This window comes from Pseudophryne corroboree, unplaced genomic scaffold, assembly GCF_028390025.1.
Source record: "Pseudophryne corroboree isolate aPseCor3 unplaced genomic scaffold, aPseCor3.hap2 scaffold_2877, whole genome shotgun sequence".
Classification (NCBI taxonomy): Eukaryota; Metazoa; Chordata; class Amphibia; order Anura; family Myobatrachidae; genus Pseudophryne; species Pseudophryne corroboree.
This window is the reverse complement of record NW_026969542.1, coordinates 1-22,412: the sequence shown is the minus strand read 5'-3', so window position 1 is coordinate 22,412 and position 22,412 is coordinate 1. Positions and strand designations below refer to the sequence as shown.

Genomic DNA, 22,412 nt, shown 5'->3' with positions numbered 1-22,412 from the left:
GCATTTCCTTGCCGATATCTCTCTTTTGCACAGAGATAGGCATTGGAAAATTCAGGGCTATAACGTGTAGATGAAACACTAACAGGAGGCTTTAAAATTTTCATTCTAGTGTCTTTCGTTTGGGAGAAAAATGCAAAGGTACAATACAGCTTTTCCTTGCCGATATCTCTCTTTTGCAAAGAGATAGGCATTGGAAAATTCAGGGCTATAACGTGTAGATGAAGCACTAACAGGAGGCTTTAAAATTTTCATTCTAGTGTCCTTCGTTTGGGAGAAAAATGCAAAGGTACAATACAGCTTTTCCTTGCCGATATCTCTCTTTTGCAAAGAGATAGGCATTGGAAAATTCAGGGCTATAACGTGTAGATGAAGCACTAATAGGAGGCTTTAAAATTTTCAATCTAGTGTCCTTCGTTTGGGAGAAAAATGCAAAGGTACAATACAGCTTTTCCTTGCCAATATCTCTCTTTTGCAAAGAGCTAGGCATTGGAAAATTCAGGGCTATAACGTGTAGATGAAGCACTAACAGGAGGCTTTAAAATTTTCATTCTAGTGTCTTTCGTTTGGGAGAAAAATGCAAAGGTACAATACAGTTTTTCCTTGCCGATATCTCTCTTTTGCAAAGAGATAGGCATTGGAAAATTCAGGGCTATAACGTGTAGATGAAGCACTAACAGGAGGCTTTACAATTTTCATTCTAGTGTCTTTCGTTTGGGAGAAAAATGCAAAGGTACAATACAGCTTTTCCTTGCCGATATCTCTCTTTTGCAAAGAGATAGGCATTGGAAAATGCAGGGCTATAACGTGTAGATGAAGCACTAACAGGAGGCTTTAAAATTTTCATTCTAGTGTCTTTCGTTTGGGAGAAAAATGCAAAGGTACAATACAGCATTTCCTTGCCGATATCTCTCTTTTGCAAAGAGATAGGCATTGGAAAATTCAGGACTATTACGTGTAGATGAAGCACTAAAAGGAGGCTTTAAAATTTTCATTCTAGTGTCTTTCGTTTGGGAGAAAAATGCAAAAGTACAATGCAGCTTTTCCTTGCCGATATCTCTCTTTTGCAAAGAGATAGGCATTGGAAAATTCAGGGCTATAACGTGTAGATGAAGCACTAATAGGAGGCTTTAAAATTTTCAATCTAGTGTCCTTCGTTTGGGAGAAAAATGCAAAGGTACAATACAGCTTTTCCTTGCCAATATCTCTCTTTTGCAAAGAGCTAGGCATTGGAAAATGCAGGGCTATAACGTGTAGATGAAGCACTAACAGGAGGCTTTACAATTTTCATTCTAGTGTCTTTCGTTTGGGAGAAAAATGCAAAGGTACAATGCAGCATTTCCTTGCCGATATCTCTCTTTTGCAAAGAGATAGGCATTGGAAAATGCAGGGCTATAACGTGTAGATGAAGCACTAACAGGAGGCTTTAAAATTTTCATTCTAGTGTCTTTCGTTTGGGAGAAAAATGCAAAGGTACAATACAGCATTTCCTTGCCGATATCTCTCTTTTGCAAAGAGATAGGCATTGGAAAATTCAGGACTATTACGTGTAGATGAAGCACTAAAAGGAGGCTTTAAAATTTTCATTCTAGTGTCTTTCGTTTGGGAGAAAAATGCAAAAGTACAATGCAGCTTTTCCTTGCCGATATCTCTCTTTTGCAAAGAGATAGGCATTGGAAAATTCAGGGCTATAACGTGTAGATGAAGCACTGATAGGAGGCTTTAAAATTTTCAATCTAGTGTCCTTCGTTTGGGAGAAAAATGCAAAGGTACAATACAGCTTTTCCTTGCCAATATCTCTCTTTTGCAAAGAGCTAGGCATTGGAAAATGCAGGGCTATAACGTGTAGATGAAGCACTAACAGGAGGCTTTAAAATTTTCATTCTAGTGTCTTTCGTTTGGGAGAAAAATGCAAAGGTACAATGCAGCTTTTCCTTGCCGATATCTCTCTTTTGCAAAGAGATAGGCATTGGAAAATGCAGGTCTATAACGTGTAGATGAAGCACTAACAGGAGGCTTTAAAATTTTCATTCTAGTGTCTTTCGTTTGGGAGAAAAATGCAAAGGTACAATGCAGCTTTTCCTTGCCGATATCTCTCTTTTGCAAAGAGATAGGCATTGGAAAATTCAGGGCTATAACGTGTAGATGAAGCACTAACAGGAGGCTTTAAAATTTTCATTCTAGTGTCCTTCGTTTGGGAGAAAAATGCAAAGGTACAATACAGCTTTTCCTTGCCGATATCTCTCTTTTGCAAAGAGATAGGCATTGGAAAATTCAGGGCTATAACGTGTAGATGAAGCACTAATAGGAGGCTTTAAAATTTTCAATCTAGTGTCCTTCGTTTGGGAGAAAAATGCAAAGGTACAATACAGCTTTTCCTTGCCATTATCTCTCTTTTGCAAAGAGCTAGGCATTGGAAAATTCAGGGCTATAACGTGTAGATGAAGCACTAACAGGAGGCTTTAAAATTTTCATTCTAGTGTCTTTCGTTTGGGAGAAAAGTGCAAAGGTACAATACAGTTTTTCCTTGCCGATATCTCTCTTTTGCAAAGAGATAGGCATTGGAAAATTCAGGGCTATAACGTGTAGATGAAGCACTAACAGGAGGCTTTACAATTTTCATTCTAGTGTCTTTCGTTTGGGAGAAAAATGCAAAGGTACAATACAGCTTTTCCTTGCCGATATCTCTCTTTTGCAAAGAGATAGGCATAGGAAAATGCAGGGCTATAACGTGTAGATGAAGCACTAACAGGAGGCTTTAAAATTTTCATTCTAGTGTCTTTCGTTTGGGAGAAAAATGCAAAGGTACAATACAGCATTTCCTTGCCGATATCTCTCTTTTGCAAAGAGATAGGCATTGGAAAATTCAGGACTATTACGTGTAGATGAAGCACTAAAATGAGGCTTTAAAATTTTCATTCTAGTGTCTTTCGTTTGGGAGAAAAATGCAAAAGTACAATGCAGCTTTTCCTTGCCGATATCTCTCTTTTGCAAATAGATAGGCATTGGAAAATTCAGGGCTATAACGTGTAGATGAAGCACTAATAGGAGGCTTTAAAATTTTCAATCTAGTGTCCTTCGTTTGGGAGAAAAATGCAAAGGTACAATACAGCTTTTCCTTGCCAATATCTCTCTTGTGCAAAGAGCTAGGCATTGGAAAATGCAGGGCTATAACGTGTAGATGAAGCACTAACAGGAGGCTTTACAATTTTCATTCTAGTGTCTTTCGTTTGGGAGAAAAATGCAAAGGTACAATGCAGCTTTTCCTTGCCGATATCTCTCTTTTGCAAAGAGATAGGCATTGGAAAATGCAGGGCTATAACGTGTAGATGAAGCACTAACAGGAGGCTTTAAAATTTTCATTCTAGTGTCTTTCGTTTGGGAGAAAAATGCAAAGGTACAATACAGCATTTCCTTGCCGATATCTCTCTTTTGCACAGAGATAGGCATTGGAAAATTCAGGGCTATAACGTGTAGATGAAGCACTAACAGGAGGCTTTAAAATTTTCATTCTAGTGTCTTTCGTTTGGGAGAAAAATGCAAAGGTACAATACAGCTATTCCTTGCCGATATCTCTCTTTTGCAAAGAGATAGGCATTGGAAAATTCAGGGCTATAACGTGTAGATGAAGCACTAACAGGAGGCTTTAAAATTTTCATTCTAGTGTCCTTCGTTTGGGAGAAAAATGCAAAGGTACAATACAGCTTTTCCTTGCCGATATCTCTCTTTTGCAAAGAGATAGGCATTGGAAAATTCAGGGCTATAACGTGTAGATGAAGCACTAATAGGAGGCTTTAAAATTTTCAATCTAGTGTCCTTCGTTTGGGAGAAAAATGCAAAGGTACAATACAGCTTTTCCTTGCCAATATCTCTCTTTTGCAAAGAGCTAGGCATTGGAAAATTCAGGGCTATAACGTGTAGATGAAGCACTAACAGGAGGCTTTAAAATTATCATTCTAGTGTCTTTCGTTTGGGAGAAAAATGCAAAGGTACAATACAGTTTTTCCTTGCCGATATCTCTCTTTTGCAAAGAGATAGGCATTGGAAAATTCAGGGCTATAACGTGTAGATGAAGCACTAACAGGAGGCTTTACAATTTTCATTCTAGTGTCTTTCGTTTGGGAGAAAAATGCAAAGGTACAATACAGCTTTTCCTTGCCGATATCTCTCTTTTGCAAAGAGATAGGCATTGGAAAATGCAGGGCTATAACGTGTAGATGAAGCACTAACAGGAGGCTTTAAAATTTTCATTCTAGTGTCTTTCGTTTGGGAGAAAAATGCAAAGGTACAATACAGCATTTCCTTGCCGATATCTCTCTTTTGCAAAGAGATAGGCATTGGAAAATTCAGGACTATTACGTGTAGATGAAGCACTTAAAGGAGGCTTTAAAATTTTCATTCTAGTGACTTTCGTTTGGGAGAAAAATGCAAAAGTACAATGCAGCTTTTCCTTGCCGATATCTCTCTTTTGCAAAGAGATAGGCATTGGAAAATTCAGGGCTATAACGTGTAGATGAAGCACTAACAGGAGGCTTTAAAATTTTCATTCTAGTGTCCTTCGTTTGGGAGAAAAATGCAAAGGTACAATACAGCTTTTCCTTGCCGATATCTCTCTTTTGCAAAGAGATAGGCATTGGAAAATTCAGGGCTATAACGTGTAGATGAAGCACTAATAGGAGGCTTTAAAATTTTCAATCTAGTGTCCTTCGTTTGGGAGAAAAATGCAAAGGTACAATACAGCTTTTCCTTGCCATTATCTCTCTTTTGCAAAGAGCTAGGCATTGGAAAATTCAGGGCTATAACGTGTAGATGAAGCACTAACAGGAGGCTTTAAAATTTTCATTCTAGTGTCTTTCGTTTGGGAGAAAAGTGCAAAGGTACAATACAGTTTTTCCTTGCCGATATCTCTCTTTTGCAAAGAGATAGGCATTGGAAAATTCAGGGCTATAACGTGTAGATGAAGCACTAACAGGAGGCTTTACAATTTTCATTCTAGTGTCTTTCGTTTGGGAGAAAAATGCAAAGGTACAATACAGCTTTTCCTTGCCGATATCTCTCTTTTGCAAAGAGATAGGCATAGGAAAATGCAGGGCTATAACGTGTAGATGAAGCACTAACAGGAGGCTTTAAAATTTTCATTCTAGTGTCTTTCGTTTGGGAGAAAAATGCAAAGGTACAATACAGCATTTCCTTGCCGATATCTCTCTTTTGCAAAGAGATAGGCATTGGAAAATTCAGGACTATTACGTGTAGATGAAGCACTAAAATGAGGCTTTAAAATTTTCATTCTAGTGTCTTTCGTTTGGGAGAAAAATGCAAAAGTACAATGCAGCTTTTCCTTGCCGATATCTCTCTTTTGCAAATAGATAGGCATTGGAAAATTCAGGGCTATAACGTGTAGATGAAGCACTAATAGGAGGCTTTAAAATTTTCAATCTAGTGTCCTTCGTTTGGGAGAAAAATGCAAAGGTACAATACAGCTTTTCCTTGCCAATATCTCTCTTGTGCAAAGAGCTAGGCATTGGAAAATGCAGGGCTATAACGTGTAGATGAAGCACTAACAGGAGGCTTTACAATTTTCATTCTAGTGTCTTTCGTTTGGGAGAAAAATGCAAAGGTACAATGCAGCTTTTCCTTGCCGATATCTCTCTTTTGCAAAGAGATAGGCATTGGAAAATGCAGGGCTATAACGTGTAGATGAAGCACTAACAGGAGGCTTTAAAATTTTCATTCTAGTGTCTTTCGTTTGGGAGAAAAATGCAAAGGTACAATACAGCATTTCCTTGCCGATATCTCTCTTTTGCACAGAGATAGGCATTGGAAAATTCAGGGCTATAACGTGTAGATGAAGCACTAACAGGAGGCTTTAAAATTTTCATTCTAGTGTCTTTCGTTTGGGAGAAAAATGCAAAGGTACAATACAGCTATTCCTTGCCGATATCTCTCTTTTGCAAAGAGATAGGCATTGGAAAATTCAGGGCTATAACGTGTAGATGAAGCACTAACAGGAGGCTTTAAAATTTTCATTCTAGTGTCCTTCGTTTGGGAGAAAAATGCAAAGGTACAATACAGCTTTTCCTTGCCGATATCTCTCTTTTGCAAAGAGATAGGCATTGGAAAATTCAGGGCTATAACGTGTAGATGAAGCACTAATAGGAGGCTTTAAAATTTTCAATCTAGTGTCCTTCGTTTGGGAGAAAAATGCAAAGGTACAATACAGCTTTTCCTTGCCAATATCTCTCTTTTGCAAAGAGCTAGGCATTGGAAAATTCAGGGCTATAACGTGTAGATGAAGCACTAACAGGAGGCTTTAAAATTATCATTCTAGTGTCTTTCGTTTGGGAGAAAAATGCAAAGGTACAATACAGTTTTTCCTTGCCGATATCTCTCTTTTGCAAAGAGATAGGCATTGGAAAATTCAGGGCTATAACGTGTAGATGAAGCACTAACAGGAGGCTTTACAATTTTCATTCTAGTGTCTTTCGTTTGGGAGAAAAATGCAAAGGTACAATACAGCTTTTCCTTGCCGATATCTCTCTTTTGCAAAGAGATAGGCATTGGAAAATGCAGGGCTATAACGTGTAGATGAAGCACTAACAGGAGGCTTTAAAATTTTCATTCTAGTGTCTTTCGTTTGGGAGAAAAATGCAAAGGTACAATACAGCATTTCCTTGCCGATATCTCTCTTTTGCAAAGAGATAGGCATTGGAAAATTCAGGACTATTACGTGTAGATGAAGCACTTAAAGGAGGCTTTAAAATTTTCATTCTAGTGACTTTCGTTTGGGAGAAAAATGCAAAAGTACAATGCAGCTTTTCCTTGCCGATATCTCTCTTTTGCAAAGAGATAGGCATTGGAAAATTCAGGGCTATAACGTGTAGATGAAGCACTGATAGGAGGCTTTAAAATTTTCAATCTAGTGTCCTTCGTTTGGGAGAAAAATGCAAAGGTACAATACAGCTTTTCCTTGCCAATATCTCTCTTTTGCAAAGAGCTAGGCATTGGAAAATGCAGGGCTATAACGTGTAGATGAATCACTAACAGGAGGCTTTACAATTTTCATTCTAGTGTCTTTCGTTTGGGAGAAAAATGCAAAGGTACAATGCAGCTTTTCCTTGCCGATATCTCTCTTTTGCAAAGAGATAGGCATTGGAAAATGCAGGGCTATAACGTGTAGATGAAGCACTAACAGGAGGCTTTAAAATTTTCATTCTAGTGTCTTTCGTTTGGGAGAAAAATGCAAAGGTACAATACAGCATTTCCTTGCCGATATCTCTCTTTTGCACAGAGATAGGCATTGGAAAATTCAGGGCTATAACGTGTAGATGAAACACTAACAGGAGGCTTTAAAATTTTCATTCTAGTGTCTTTCGTTTGGGAGAAAAATGCAAAGGTACAATACAGCTTTTCCTTGCCGATATCTCTCTTTTGCAAAGAGATAGGCATTGGAAAATTCAGGGCTATAACGTGTAGATGAAGCACTAACAGGAGGCTTTAAAATTTTCATTCAAGTGTCCTTCGTTTGGGAGAAAAATGCAAAGGTACAATACAGCTTTTCCTTGCCGATATCTCTCTTTTGCAAAGAGATAGGCATTGGAAAATTCAGGGCTATAACGTGTAGATGAAGCACTAATAGGAGGCTTTAAAATTTTCAATCTAGTGTCCTTCGTTTGGGAGAAAAATGCAAAGGTACAATACAGCTTTTCCTTGCCAATATCTCTCTTTTGCAAAGAGCTAGGCATTGGAAAATTCAGGGCTATAACGTGTAGATGAAGCACTAACAGGAGGCTTTAAAATTTTCATTCTAGTGTCTTTCGTTTGGGAGAAAAATGCAAAGGTACAATACAGTTTTTCCTTGCCGATATCTCTCTTTTGCAAAGAGATAGGCATTGGAAAATTCAGGGCTATAACGTGTAGATGAAGCACTAACAGGAGGCTTTACAATTTTCATTCTAGTGTCTTTCGTTTGGGAGAAAAATGCAAAGGTACAATACAGCTTTTCCTTGCCGATATCTCTCTTTTGCAAAGAGATAGGCATTGGAAAATGCAGGGCTATAACGTGTAGATGAAGCACTAACAGGAGGCTTTAAAATTTTCATTCTAGTGTCTTTCGTTTGGGAGAAAAATGCAAAGGTACAATACAGCATTTCCTTGCCGATATCTCTCTTTTGCAAAGAGATAGGCATTGGAAAATTCAGGACTATTACGTGTAGATGAAGCACTAAAAGGAGGCTTTAAAATTTTCATTCTAGTGTCTTTCGTTTGGGAGAAAAATGCAAAAGTACAATGCAGCTTTTCCTTGCCGATATCTCTCTTTTGCAAAGAGATAGGCATTGGAAAATTCAGGGCTATAACGTGTAGATGAAGCACTAATAGGAGGCTTTAAAATTTTCAATCTAGTGTCCTTCGTTTGGGAGAAAAATGCAAAGGTACAATACAGCTTTTCCTTGCCAATATCTCTCTTTTGCAAAGAGCTAGGCATTGGAAAATGCAGGGCTATAACGTGTAGATGAAGCACTAACAGGAGGCTTTACAATTTTCATTCTAGTGTCTTTCGTTTGGGAGAAAAATGCAAAGGTACAATGCAGCATTTCCTTGCCGATATCTCTCTTTTGCAAAGAGATAGGCATTGGAAAATGCAGGGCTATAACGTGTAGATGAAGCACTAACAGGAGGCTTTAAAATTTTCATTCTAGTGTCTTTCGTTTGGGAGAAAAATGCAAAGGTACAATACAGCATTTCCTTGCCGATATCTCTCTTTTGCACAGAGATAGGCATTGGAAAATTCAGGGCTATAACGTGTAGATGAAACACTAACAGGAGGCTTTAAAATTTTCATTCTAGTGTCTTTCGTTTGGGAGAAAAATGCAAAGGTACAATACAGCTTTTCCTTGCCGATATCTCTCTTTTGCAAAGAGATAGGCATTGGAAAATTCACTAGAAAATTGTCGTTTTTTAAATAATTCTGCACCACCAAATTCAAGGTATGTGCAAAACATGGGACGTGCTGGAATTTGCCCAGATATAATGCACGCACAATATTGCTGGCATTGTCCGATGCCACAAATCCACAGGAGAGTCCAATTGGGGTAAGCCATTCTGTGATGATCTTCCTCAGTTGCCGTAAGAGGTTTTCATCTGTGTGCGTATTCTGGAAAGCGGTGATACAAAGCGTAGCCTGCCTAGGAAAGAGTTGGCGTTTGCGAGATGCTGCTACTGGTGCCGCCGCTGCTGTTCTTGCGGCGGGAGTCAATACATCTACCCAGTGGGCTGTCACAGTCATATAGTCCTGAGTCTGCCCTGCTCCACTTGTCCACATGTCCGTGGTTAAGTGGACATTGGGTACAACTGCATTTTTTAGGACACTGGTGAGTCTTTTTCTGAGGTCTGTGTACATTTTCGGTATCGCCTGCCTAGAGAAATGGAACCTAGATAGTATTTGGTACCGGGGACACAGTACCTCAATCAAGTCTATAGTTGGCTCTGAAGTAATGATGGATACCGGAACCACGTTTCTCACTGCCCAGGATGCCAAGGCCTCAGTTATCCGCTTTGCAGCAGGATGACTGCTGTGATATTTCATCTTCCTCGCAAAGGACTGTTGGACAGTCAATTGCTTGGTGGAAGTAGTAAAAGTGGTCTTACGACTTCCCCTCTGGGATGACCATCGACTCCCAGCAGCAACAACAGCAGCGCCAGCAGCAGTAGGCGTTACACTCAAGGATGCATCGGAGGAATCCCAGGCAGGAGAGAACTCGTCAGAATTGCCAGTGACATGGCCTGCAGGACTATTGGCATTCCTGGGGAAGGAGGAAATTGACACTGAGGGAGTTGGTGGGGTGGTTTGCGTGAGCTTGGTTACAAGAGGAAGGGATTTACTGGTCAGTGGACTGCTTCCGCTGTCGCCCAAAGTTTTTGAACTTGTCACTGACTTATGATGAATGCGCTGCAGGTGACGTATAAGGGAGGATGTTCCGAGGTGGTTAACGTCCTTACCCCTACTTATTACAGCTTGACAAAGGCAACACACGGCTTGACACCTGTTGTCCGCATTTCTGTTGAAATACTTCCACACCGAAGAGCTGATTTTTTTGGTATTTTCACCAGGCATGTCAATGGCCATATTCCTCCCACGGACAACAGGTGTCTCGCCGGGTGCCTGACTTAAACAAACCACCTCACCATCAGAATCCTCCTTGTCAATTTCCTCCCCAGCGCCAGCAACACCCATATTCTCCTCATCCTGGTGTACTTCAACACTGACATCTTCAATCTGACTATCAGGAACTGGACTGCGGGTGCTCCTTCCAGCACTTGCAGGGGGCGTGCAAATGGTGGAAGGTGCATGCTCTTCACGTCCAGTGTTGGGAAGGTCAGGCATCGCAACCGACACAATTGGACTCTCCTTGTGGATTTGTGATTTTGAAGAACGCACAGTTCTTTGCTGTGCTTTTGCCAGCTTAAGTCTTTTCATTTTTCTAGCGAGAGGCTGAGTGCTTCCATCCTCATGTGAAGCTGAACCACTAGCCATGAAGATAGGCCAGGGCCTCAGCCGTTCCTTGCCACTCCGTGTGGTAAATGGCATATTGGCAAGTTTACGCTTCTCCTCCGACGATTTTTATTTAGATTTTTGAGTCATTTTTTTACTGATCTTTTGTGTTTTGGATTTTACATGCTCTGTACTATGACATTGGGCATCGGCCTTGGCAGACGACGTTGATGGAATTTCATCGTCTCGGCCATGACTAGTGGCAGCAGCTTCAGCACGAGGTGGAAGTGGATCTTGATCTTTCCCTATTTTTGGAACCTCAACATTTTTGTTCTCCATATTTTAATAGGCACAACTAAAAGGCACCTCAGGTAAACAATGGAGATGGATGGATACTAGTATACTTATGGATGACGAGTGACTGACGACACAGAGGTAGCTACAGCCGTGGACTACCGTACTGCGTCTGCTAGTATAGAGATGATAATTAATGATATAAAAAAAAATATATATATAACTACTGTAGGTATATATAATATAATGACGGACCTGGTGGACACTGTCAGCAGACTGCTAAACTACTAGTATGAAGAAGATAGAAAAAAACTTCCACCACAGGTAGGTAGGTATACAATTATGGACGAGCACTGACGACACAGAGATAGCCACAGCCGTGGCCTACCGTACTGCGTCTGCTAGTATAGAGATGATAATTAATGATATAAAAAAAAAAATATATAACTACTGTAGGTATATATAATATAATGACGGACCTGGTGGACACTGTCAGCAGACTGCTAAACTACTAGTATGAAGAAGATAGAAAAAAAAAAACACCACAGTTAGGTATACAATTATGGACGAGTGACGACACAGAGGTAGGTACAGCCGTGGACTACCGTACTGCGTCTGCTAGTATAGATAATATACTAAATATATTACTACTGTAGGTATATAATATAATGACGGACCTGGTGGACACTGTCAGCAGACTCCTAAACTACTAGTATGAAGAAGATAGAAAAAAAAACCCCACCACAGGTAGGTATACAATTATGGACGAGCACTGACGACACAGAGGTAGGTACAGCCGTGGACTACCGTACTGCATCTGCTAGTATAGATAATATAATAAATATATTACTACTGTAGGTATATAATATAATGACGGACCTGGTGGACACTGTCAGCAGACTGCTAAACTACTAGTATGAAGAAGATTAAAAAAAAAACCCACCACAGGTAGGTAGGTATACAATTATGGACGAGCACTGACGACACAGAGATAGCCACAGCCGTGGACTACCGTACTGCGTCTGCTAGTATAGATAATATAATAAATATATTACTACTGTAGGTATATAATATAATGATGGACCTGGTGGACACTGTCAGTAGACTCCTAAACTACTAGTATGAAGAAGATAGAAAAAAAAAAACCACCACAGGTAGGTAGGTATACAATTATGGACGAGCACTGACGACACAGAGATAGCCACAGCCGTGGACTACCGTACTGCGTCTGCTAATATAGAGATGATAAAGATGAAAAAAAAATATAACACTACTGCAGGTAAATATTTATATAATATATGTATGACGGACCTGCTGGACACTGTCAGCAGAATGCATTTATAGAATAAAAAAAAAACACCACAGGAGTGTTTAACTTTTTCAGGCAGACAATATACTGGTGGTCACACTGGCAGCAAAAGTGTGCACTGTACTCCTGCTATAACTGCTCCCCAGTCTCCCCCACAATTAAGCTGTGTGAGCAGTGAGCACTCAGCACAGTCAGATATACATAGATGATATATCATGCAGCACACTGAGGCTGAGCACAGATATGGTATGTGTATCGTTTTTTTTCAGGCAGAGAACGGATTATAAATAATAAAACTGGTGGTCACTATCAGCAAAACTCTGCACTACTGAGTACTCCTGACAAGTTCAACTGCTCCCCAAATTAGTAGTAAATCAAATGTCACTCGTCTCTATCTTCTAATCTAAACGGAGAGGACGCCAGCCACGTCCTCTCCCTATCAATCTCAATGCACGTGTGAAAATGGCGGCGACGCGCGGCTCCTTATATAGAATCCAAGTCTCGTGAGAATCCGACAGCGGGATGATGACGTTCGGGCGCGCTCGGGTTAACCGAGCAAGGCGAGAGGATCCGAGTCTGCTCGGACCCGAGCAAAAAAGGGTGAAGTTCGGGCGGGTTCGGATTCCGAGGAACCGAACCCGCTCATCTCTTATGGCCACCCAGCATGACGCCTCCCTTCTTGACCATGCTGTAATTGCAGTCGCACTGCAGTTCAGCGTGATCATAAAAAATGGTGTAGCCTCCTGCTGGTGCAGACTGTATGTGCGCGCAGGAAGCCGCCACCATTTTTGTGATCACAGCGGCTGAATGTGATGTCATACAGCTGCTGTGACCACGCCCCCTGTGTCTCCTCCATTGCAGACCCCATTTTGAAGCCTTGCCCCCGCACCGCTCCATCCCTGACTTGGAAATGGAGTGTTGCTGACCCCCCTCTCCCCCCCTGCCCCGATTGACAGGCAGAGGCGATCGCATTCTCTGCGGGGTGCCGCAGAAAATGCAGGCACATGCGTATGCTCTTAGCAATTTTTGCAGTTGGATCACTTATTGTGATTGCAATCCAACCTGAATCAGGCCCTATTACCTATCACAATGCGCTGCGGGCAGTACAAAATTGGTTTAATATAGGAGAAAAACCCCCAGACCTGTGCTCCTTAACTGTACCTGGTGGCTCGTGGAGCGGCTGCCCAGTAATCAGTGTCCACGCCAGTGCGCACACGGTCCACCCCCTACGGCCACGCTCCCCTTCATCAGCGGCCTCGTGATCCGGAAGGGCGGTGTGTGTGTGACTGACCTTAGGAAGAAACCGGAGCCTCCGCTGCAGTGACCCAGCAACCAGGGCACGGGAGTATACAGCGCCGCTGGGAGTGATGAAGCTGCAGTAAAGATGTCTATTAGACCTAGCCTGCTGCAGCCCTTGTAGATTCTCATAAAACAAGTTCTTCTTTTCTTGTCAGAATGAATAGCTAAGAATTGGCTTCCTGAGGCAGGCCCCTGTTAAGTGGCCTGCTACTGAAGGCACCAACTACAAACTGAGCTCCCTGTTCATGGAAGCGGGGTTATAGAGGAGGATGCGCTGAGCATCTTGGGAACAGTCAAAAGCTTTGAGTCGGTTGGTGCCTCAGATCAAGTTCCTACTCTACACCCCAATGTGAATCCTTGTGGAGTCCTGTGTACCCCACAGAAGAAATTAATGTGTCACACCCATTGGCAGCAACCTTAGAATAGCTGCTGATGGGCACAATTGAGAAAGGAAGGGGGGGGGGACATTTGAATCCAGCACATAGATGCAATTCAAATATGTAATTTGTACCTTCCTATTTTAAAATATAATGGATGAACTTCACCCTGTGAGAACAATCTTCATGATCAAGAGATCTCATATGCAAAATAAGTATGAGTTGGGATAGGGCTGGGGAGGGTGGCTGCTCGGGCAGCCCCTCCCCCATCAAGTTAAGGAGATTCAACTGAGGAAGCACAAGGGAACTCTCGTCTGGGGACAACAACTGCAGGGAGACCACATCTTTTCAGATGAACATGGGAGGGCGGAAGGCTGCCTAATACTGAAGCACCATCAAATATCAAACCATATGCAACAACTAGTACAAGCATTCCTGGGGGAAGGTCTGCAGCAGACGGATTTGCATACGGTGATGTCATCCAAGCAGTGGGCCAAAGTTGGCTGGAACCCTCATCTGCATATGAATAGAGAAAAGGGGCATGCAGGGCATGGCGGCCTTTTGCGGTGCTTGGATGACCCCTAGTTCGCATTAAACACCCCCACCCTCCTTTGGTGTGGGGCTCATGTTGGCTATGCCCCAGCCCCTGAAGCATTCAAGCTGATTTCTTGCAGCAGCTGGGCACTGTAACAGCTCCAGAGCTGCTCTGTAAGGCAACTAAAAGGGTGTGGGCCCTGCAGCACTACCTGTAGTTCGCATTGTGCGTTGGAAGGCACAAAGTAAGCAGACGGGAGAAGTCAGGATAGTGCGCAAGGGCATAGAAGGGAGTGGCTCCAGAAAAGAGAAGTGGAAACAGACAGCAAACTAGGCTGGAGAGAGACCTGAGACAAAGAGATCTGAATTATACGAGAGCCGACCAGGGGAAACACAAATTATGCAATCAAGTTTCCCACATTTGGGGAAATCACAGGAGCAGCACACCCAGAGTGCAATGGGTGAGCCTTGCCCTGGGAGAAGCACCTTCATGATCATAGTATCTCACCTGGCAGGTAAGTAGGAGTTGGGCTAGAGCTGGGGAGGGTCACTGCTCGGGCACCCCCCTGTCAAGTGAAGGAGATCCAACTGAGGCAGCACAAGGGAACTCTCGAAAGAAGAACAAGGCTAGAGGAATATATGAGACAAAGAAATCTGACTTTTACCAGAGCTGACCAGAGGAAAACACAAACACAGTCCCCCACTACCACAAAAAATGCAGGCGAGTTTCCCACATTTGGGGAAATCACAGGGGTCAGCATACCCAGAATGCAATGAATGAACCTCACCCTGGGTGAACAATCTTCATGACCATGGTGTCTCCTATGCAAAATAAGTATGATTTGGGATAGGGCTGGGAGGGCCGCTGCTCAGGCACATCTCTGTCAAGTAAAGGAGATTCAACTGAGGCAGCACAAGGGAACTCTCATCTGGGGACAACAACTGCAGGGAGAACACATATTTTCAGATGAACATGGGAGGGCAGAAGGCTGCCTAATACTGAAGCACCCCCAAACAACAAACCAAATGCAACAACTAGTGCAAGCATTCCTGGGGCAAGGCCTGCAGGAGATGGATTTGCATATGGTGATGTCATCCAAGCAGTGGGTCAAAGTTGGCTTCAACCCTCATCTGCATATGAAAAGAGAAAAGGGGCGTGCAGGGCATGGCGGCCTTTTGCGGTGCTTGGATTACCCCTAGTTCGCATTAAACACCCCCACCCACCTTTGGTGTGGGGCTCATGTTGGCCATGCCCCATCCCCTGAAGCATTCAAGCTGATTTCTTGCAGCAGCTGGGCACTGTAACAGCTCCAGAGCTGCTCTTTAAGGCAAGTAAAAGATTGTGTGGGCCCTGCAGCACTACCTGTAGTTTGCATTGTGCATTGGAAGGCACAAAGTAAGCAGACGGGAGGAGAAGTCAGGATAGTGCACAAGGGTATAGAAGGGAGGGGCTCAAGATAAAAGAAGTGGAAACAGACAGCAAACTAGGCTGGAGAAAGACCTGAGACAAAGAGATCTGAATTATACGAGAGCCGACCAGAGGAAACACAAATTATGCAGTCAAGTGTCCCACATTTGGGGAAATCGTAGGAGCAGCACACCCAGAGTGCAATGGGTGAGCCTTGCCCTGGGAGAAGCACCTTCCTGATCATAGTATCTCACCTGGCAGGTAAGTAGGAGTTGGGCTAGAGCTGGGGAGGGTCGCTGCTCGGGCACCCCCCTGTCAAGTGAAGGAGATCCACCTGAGGCAGCACAAGGGAACTCTCGAAAGAAGAACAAGGCTAGAGGAAAATCTGAGACAAAGAAATCTGAGTTTTAACAGAGCTGACCAGAGGAAAGCACAAACACAGTCCCCCACTACCACAAATAATGCAGTCGAGTTTCCCACATTTGGGTAAATCACAGGGGTCAGCATACCCAAAATGCAATGAATGAACCTCACCCTGGGAGAACAATCTTCATGACCATGGTATCTCCTATGCAAAATAAGTATGATTTGGGATAGGGCTGGGGAGGGCCGCTGCTCATGCACATCTCTGTCAAGTAAAGGAGATTCAACTGAGGCAGCACAAGGGAACTCTCATCTGGGGACAACAACTGCAGGGAGAACACATATTTTCAGATGAACATGGGAGGGCAGAAGGCTGCCTAATACTGAAGCACCCCCAAACAACAAACCAAATGCAACAACTAGTGCAAGCATTCCTGGGGGAAGTTCTGCAGAAGACGGATTTGCATACGGTGATGTCATCCAAGCAGTGGGCCAAAGTTGGCTGGAACCCTCATCTGCATATGAAAAGAGAAAAGGGGTATGCAGGGCATGGCGGCCTTTTGCGGCGCTTGGATGACCCTTAGTTCGCATTAAACACCCCCACCCTCCTTCGGTGTGGGGCTCATGTTGGCCATGCCCCATCCCCTGAAGCATTCAAGCTGATTTCTTGCAGCAGCTTGGCACTGTATCAGCTCCAGAGCTGCTCTGTAAGGCAAGTAAAAGGGTGTGGGCCCTGCAGCACTACCTGTAGTTTGCATTGTGCATTGGAAGGCACAAAGTAAGCAGACAGGAGGAGAAGTCAGGATAGTGCACAAGGGTATAAAAGCGAGTTTCCCACATTTGGGAAAATCACAGGGGTCAGCATACCCAGAATGCAATGAATGAACCTCACCCTGGGAGAACAATCTTCATGACCATGGTATCTCCTATGCAAAATAAGTATGATTTGGGATAGGGCTGGGGAGGGCCGCTGCTCAGGCACATCTCTGTCAAGTAAAGGAGATTCAACTGAGGCAGCACAAGGGAACTCTCATCTGGGGACAACAACTGCAGGGAGAACACATATTTTCAGATAAAAATCTTGGTCATGCTCTGGTTTCTCTTCAGAACGAACAAATCTTTCGCCTTTTATTAAAGATTTCCGTGGAGAGGAGCAAAACCGAGTTTTATCTCAATTTTTGCATGCCCCATCTTTTTGGGGTTTCTTTTATCGGTTTAAAGATAGAATGAGTGTGCTTTAATGTAAGCTCATTTGCATAGAAATGACAGTAAATGTTTGTTTCTTTTCAAACAGAACTTTCTTGACCATGCTACTTGCTTGAAAGATCTGGGAGCACATGGAATACAGTACAAACCATGCTTATAGCAAGGAGAAGCCAGGTGAGAAATCTGCTTACTTTCAAGTTGGGCGCTCACTTTGATCTGAATGAGGACTGCTGGCACAGCATTTAGGCGACAGGTGGAATCTTGGTCATGCTCTGGTTTCTCTTCAGAACGAACAAATCTTTCGCCTTTTATTAAAGATTTCTGTGGAGAGGAGCAAAACTGAGTTTTATCTCAATTTTTGCATGCCCCATATTATTGGGGTTTCTTTTATCAGTTTCTTGTTAGCTTTAATGTAAGTTTATTTGCATAACAATGACTATAAATGTCTGTTTCTTTTCAAGCAGAACTTTCTTGACCATTCTAATTGCTTGAAAGATCTGGGAGCACATGGAAAAGAGTACAAACCATGCTTATAGCAAGGGGAAGCCTGGTGAGAAATCTGCTTTCTTTCTTTCAAATTGGGTGCTCACTTTGCGCTGAATGAGGACTGCTGGCATGGCACTCAGGCGACAGGTGGAATCTTAGTCATACTCTGGTTTCTCTTCAAAACGAACAGATCTTTCGCCTTTTACTAAAGATTTCCGTGGAGAGGAGCAAAACTGAGTTTTATCTCAATTTTTGCATGCTCCGTCTTATTGGGGTTTCTTTTATCGGTTTAAAGATAGAACGAGTGTGCTTTAATGTAAGCTCATTTGCATAGAAATGACAGTAAATGTTTGTTTCTTTTCAAACAGAACTTTCTTGACTATACTAAATGCTTGAAAGATCTGGGAGCACATGGAAAAGAGTACAAACCATGTTTATAGCAAGGGGAAGCCTGGTGAGAAATCTGCTTTCTTTCTTTCAAATTGGGTGCTCACTTTGAGCTGAATGAGGACTGCTGGCATGGCACTCAGGCGACAGGTGGAATCTTGGTCATGTTCTGGTTTCTCTTCAGAACGAACAAATCTTTCGCCTTTTACTAAAGATTTCCGTGGAGAGGAGCAAAACTGAGTTTTATCTCAATTTTTGCATGCCCCATCTTATTGGGATTTTATTTTATCGGTTTAAAGATAGAACGAGTGTGCTTTAATGTAAGCTCATTTGCATAGAAATGACAGTAAATGTTTGTTTCTTTTCAAACAGAACTTTCTTGACCACACTAATTGCTTGAAAGATCTGGGAGCACATGGAAAAGAGTACAAACCATGTTTATAGCAAGGGGAAGCCTGGTGAGAAATCTGCTTTCTTTCTTTCAAATTGGGTGCTCACTTTGAGCTGAATGAGGATTGCTGGCATGGCACTCAGGCGACAGGTGGAATCTTGGTCATGCTCTGGTTTCTCTTCAAAACGAACAGATCTTTCGCCTTTTACTAAAGATTTCCGTGGAGAGGAGCAAAACTGAGTTTTATCTCAATTTTTGCATGCTCCGTCTTATTGGGGTTTCTTTTATCGGTTTAAAGATAGAACGAGTGTGCTTTAATGTAAGCTCATTTGCATAGAAATGACAGTAAATGTTTGTTTCTTTTCAAACAGAACTTTCTTGACTATACTAATTGCTTGAAAGATCTGGGAGCACATGGAAAAGAGTACAAACCATGTTTATAGCAAGGGGAAGCCTGGTGAGAAATCTGCTTTCTTTCTTTCAAATTGGGTGCTCACTTTGAGCTGAATGAGGACTGCTGGCATGGCACTCAGGCGACAGGTGGAATCTTGGTCATGTTCTGGTTTCTCTTCAGAACGAACAAATCTTTCGCCTTTTACTAAAGATTTCCGTGGAGAGGAGCAAAACTGAGTTTTATCTCAATTTTTGCATGCCCCATCTTATTGGGGTTTTATTTTATCGGTTTAAAGATAGAACGAGTGTGCTTTAATGTAAGCTCATTTGCATAGAAATGACAGTAAATGTTTGTTTCTTTTCAAACAGAACTTTCTTGACCACACTAATTGCTTGAAAGATCTGGGAGCACATGGAAAAGAGTACAAACCATGTTTATAGCAAGGGGAAGCCTGGTGAGAAATCTGCTTTCTTTCATTCAAATTGGGTGCTCACTTTCAGCTGAATGAGAACTGCTGGCATGGCACTCAGGCGACAGGTGGAATCTTGGTCATGCTCTGGTTTCTCTCCAGAACTAACAAATATTTCGCCTTTTATTAAAGATTTCCGTGGAGAGGAGCAAAACTGAGTTTTATCTCAATTTTTGCATGCCCCATATTATTGGGGTTTCTTTTATCAGTTTAAAGACAGAACGAGTGTGCTTTCTTGTTAGCTTTAATGTAAGTTTATTTGCATAACAATGACAGTAAATGTTGTTTCTTTTCAAACAGAACTTTCTTGACCATGCTACTTGCTTAAAGGTCTGGGAGCACATGGAAAACAGTACAAACCATGCAGTATCACAAGAGCCTTTATTTGATCTTTCATGAAGATAGAGCAGAATTGAGGACACGTCAACAATTTCTGCCGAAGGTGGTTCATCTTTCCACATGGTGCCTTTGGCCACTGACACCTTCGTTGAGTCAAAGTCTCTGGCTGTGGTCAGAACTTTGAAAATGTATGTCACCAGAACGGTTCAGATTAGGAAAACAGAGGCTCTGTTTGTCCTGTATGCTCCCAACAGGATTTGGTGTCCTGCTTCCATGCAGACCATTATGCGCTGGATCTGTGGTAAGATTCAGCATGCTCGTTCCACGGCAGGATTGCCGTTACTGAAGTAGGTGAAGACCCATTCTACTAGAAAGGTGGGTTCATCCTGGGCAGCTGGTCGGGGAGTCTCGGCATTGCAACTTTGCCGAGCAGCTATTTAGTAAACACTTTTGCTAAGTTTTACAAGTTTGATACCTTGGCTGATGATAACCTTAAGTTGGGTCATTCGGTGCTGCAGAGTCGTACGCACTCTCCCACCCGTTCAAGAGCTTTGGTATAACCCCATGGTTCTTAATGTGACCCCAGCATCCTCTAGGTCGTATGAGAAAATAGGATTTTAATACCTACCGGTAAATCCTTTTCTCTTAGTCTGTAGAGGATGCTGGGCACCCGTCCCAGTCCATACTGTGTCTGCAGTTATTACTTGTGGTTATACACATGTTGTGTTATGGTTCTGGTCAGCTTTTTGCTGCAATTGTTCATGCCGTTGGCTTGTGTTCTGTTGAATGCCACGTTCTGCGGCATGTTTAAGGTGTGAGCTGGTAAGATGCTCACCTTAGTTTAACAATAAATCCTTTCCTCGAAATGTCCGTCTCCCTGGGCACAGTTCCTATAACTGGAGTCTGGAGGAGGGGCATAGAGGGAGGAGCCAGTTCACACCCTTTGAAAGTCTTAAAGTGCCCATGTCTCTTGCGGATCCCGTCTATACCCCATGGTTCTTAATGTGACCCCAGCATCCTCTACGGACTAAGAGAAAAGAATGCCCTTGCGCACTATCCTGACTTCTCCTCCCGTCTGCTTACTTTGTGCCTTCCAACGCACAATGCGAACTACAGGTGGTGCTGCAGGGCCCACACCCTTTTACTTGCCTTACAGAACAGCTCTGGAGCTGTTACAGTGCCCAGCTGCTGCAAGAAATCAGCTTGAATGCTTCAGGGGATGGGGCATGGCCAACATGAGCCCCACACCAAAGGAGGGTGGGGGTGTTTAATGTGAACTAGGGGTCATCCAAGCACTGCAAAAGGCCGCCATGCCCTGCATGCCCCTTTTCTCTTTTCATATGCAGATGAGGGTTCCAGTCAACTTTGGCCCACTGCTTGGATAACATCACCGTATGCAAATCCGTCTGCTGCAGACCTTCCCCCAGGAATGCTTGTACTAGTTGTTGCATATGGTGCTTCAGTATTAGGCAGCCTTCCTCCCTCCCATGTTCATCTGAAAAGATGTGGTCTCCCTGCAGTTGTTGTCCCCAGACGAGAGTTCCCTTGTGCTTCCTCAGTTGAATCTCCTTAACTTGACGGGGGAGGTGCTGCCCGAGCAGCCCTCCCCAGCCCTATCCCAACTCATATTTATTTTGCATATGAGATCTCTTGATCATGAAGATTGTTCTCACAGGGTGAGGTTCATCCATTATATTTTAAAATAGGAAGGTACGAATTACATATTTGAATTGCATCTATGTGCTGGATTCAAATGTCCCCCCCCCCCTTCCTTTCTCAATTGTGCCCGTCAGCAGCTATTCTAAGGTTGCTGCCAATGGGTGTGACACATTAATTTCTTCTGTGGGGTACACTGGACTCCACAAGGATTCACATTGGGGTGTAGAGTAGGATCTTGATCTGAGGCACCAACCGGCTCAAAGCTTTTGACTGTTCCCAAGAAGCTCAGTGCATTCTCCTCTATAACCCCGCTTCCATGAACAGGGAGCTCAGTTTGTAGTTGGTGCCTTCAGTAGCAGGCCAATTAACAGGGGCCTGCCTCAGGCAGCCTATTCTTAGCTATTAATTTTGACAAGAAAAGAAGAACTTGTTTTATGAGAATCTACAAGGGCTGCAGCAGGCTAGGTCTAATAGACATCTTTACTGCAGCTTCATCACTCCCAGCGGCGCTGTATACTCCCGTGCCCTGGTTGCTGGGTCACTGCAGCGGAGGCTCCGGTTTCATCCTAAGGTCAGTCACACACACACCACCCTTCCGGATCACGAGGCCGCTGCTGAAGGGGAGCGAGGCCGTAGGGGGTGGGCCGTGTGCGTACTGCGGTGGACACTGATTACTGGGCAGCCGCTCCACTAGCCACCAGGTACAGTTAAGGAGCACAGGTCTGGGGGTTTTTCTCCTATATTAACCCAATTTTGTACTGCCCGCAGCGCATTGTGATAGGTAATAGGGCCTGATTCAGGTTGGATTGCAATCACAATAAGCGATCCAACTGCAAAAATTGCTAAGAGCATACGCATGTGCCTGCATTTTCTGCGGCACCCCGCAGAGAATGTGATCGCCTCTGCCTGTCAATCGGGGCGGGGAAGGGGGGGAGAGGTGGGTCAGCAACACTCCATTTCCAAGTCAGGGATGGAGCGGTGCGGGGGCAAGGCTTCAAAATGGGGTCTGCA

General features: G+C 43.2%; 11 non-coding genes and 1 pseudogene across 11 annotated transcripts; 7 read left to right on the top strand and 5 right to left on the bottom strand.

Annotated features, from left to right (window-relative positions):
* Positions 1-14,659: 14,659 nt before the first annotated feature.
* Positions 14,660-14,822, bottom strand: LOC135014715 (U1 spliceosomal RNA). The gene has a single exon (XR_010213128.1). It is a non-coding gene; the product is annotated as a U1 spliceosomal RNA (small nuclear RNA).
* A 152-nt stretch (positions 14,823-14,974) lies between these two features.
* Positions 14,975-15,138, bottom strand: LOC135014713 (U1 spliceosomal RNA). The gene has a single exon (XR_010213126.1). It is a non-coding gene; the product is annotated as a U1 spliceosomal RNA (small nuclear RNA).
* A 675-nt stretch (positions 15,139-15,813) lies between these two features.
* LOC135014714 (U1 spliceosomal RNA) lies at positions 15,814-15,976 on the bottom strand. Its single transcript, XR_010213127.1, has one exon. It is a non-coding gene; the product is annotated as a U1 spliceosomal RNA (small nuclear RNA).
* Positions 15,977-16,128: 152 nt separating this feature from the next.
* On the bottom strand, positions 16,129-16,292 carry LOC135014705 (U1 spliceosomal RNA). Its single transcript, XR_010213118.1, has one exon. It is a non-coding gene; the product is annotated as a U1 spliceosomal RNA (small nuclear RNA).
* Positions 16,293-16,885: 593 nt separating this feature from the next.
* Positions 16,886-17,013, bottom strand: LOC135014716 (U1 spliceosomal RNA; annotated as a pseudogene).
* Positions 17,014-17,157: 144 nt separating this feature from the next.
* Positions 17,158-17,273, top strand: LOC135014709 (U5 spliceosomal RNA). Its single transcript, XR_010213122.1, has one exon. It is a non-coding gene; the product is annotated as a U5 spliceosomal RNA (small nuclear RNA).
* A 270-nt stretch (positions 17,274-17,543) lies between these two features.
* Positions 17,544-17,659, top strand: LOC135014711 (U5 spliceosomal RNA). The gene has a single exon (XR_010213124.1). It is a non-coding gene; the product is annotated as a U5 spliceosomal RNA (small nuclear RNA).
* Positions 17,660-17,923: 264 nt separating this feature from the next.
* Positions 17,924-18,039, top strand: LOC135014707 (U5 spliceosomal RNA). The gene has a single exon (XR_010213120.1). It is a non-coding gene; the product is annotated as a U5 spliceosomal RNA (small nuclear RNA).
* Positions 18,040-18,313: 274 nt separating this feature from the next.
* On the top strand, positions 18,314-18,429 carry LOC135014708 (U5 spliceosomal RNA). Its single transcript, XR_010213121.1, has one exon. It is a non-coding gene; the product is annotated as a U5 spliceosomal RNA (small nuclear RNA).
* Positions 18,430-18,704: 275 nt separating this feature from the next.
* On the top strand, positions 18,705-18,820 carry LOC135014710 (U5 spliceosomal RNA). Its single transcript, XR_010213123.1, has one exon. It is a non-coding gene; the product is annotated as a U5 spliceosomal RNA (small nuclear RNA).
* A 274-nt stretch (positions 18,821-19,094) lies between these two features.
* Positions 19,095-19,210, top strand: LOC135014706 (U5 spliceosomal RNA). The gene has a single exon (XR_010213119.1). It is a non-coding gene; the product is annotated as a U5 spliceosomal RNA (small nuclear RNA).
* Positions 19,211-19,485: 275 nt separating this feature from the next.
* LOC135014712 (U5 spliceosomal RNA) lies at positions 19,486-19,601 on the top strand. The gene has a single exon (XR_010213125.1). It is a non-coding gene; the product is annotated as a U5 spliceosomal RNA (small nuclear RNA).
* Positions 19,602-22,412: the final 2,811 nt, after the last annotated feature.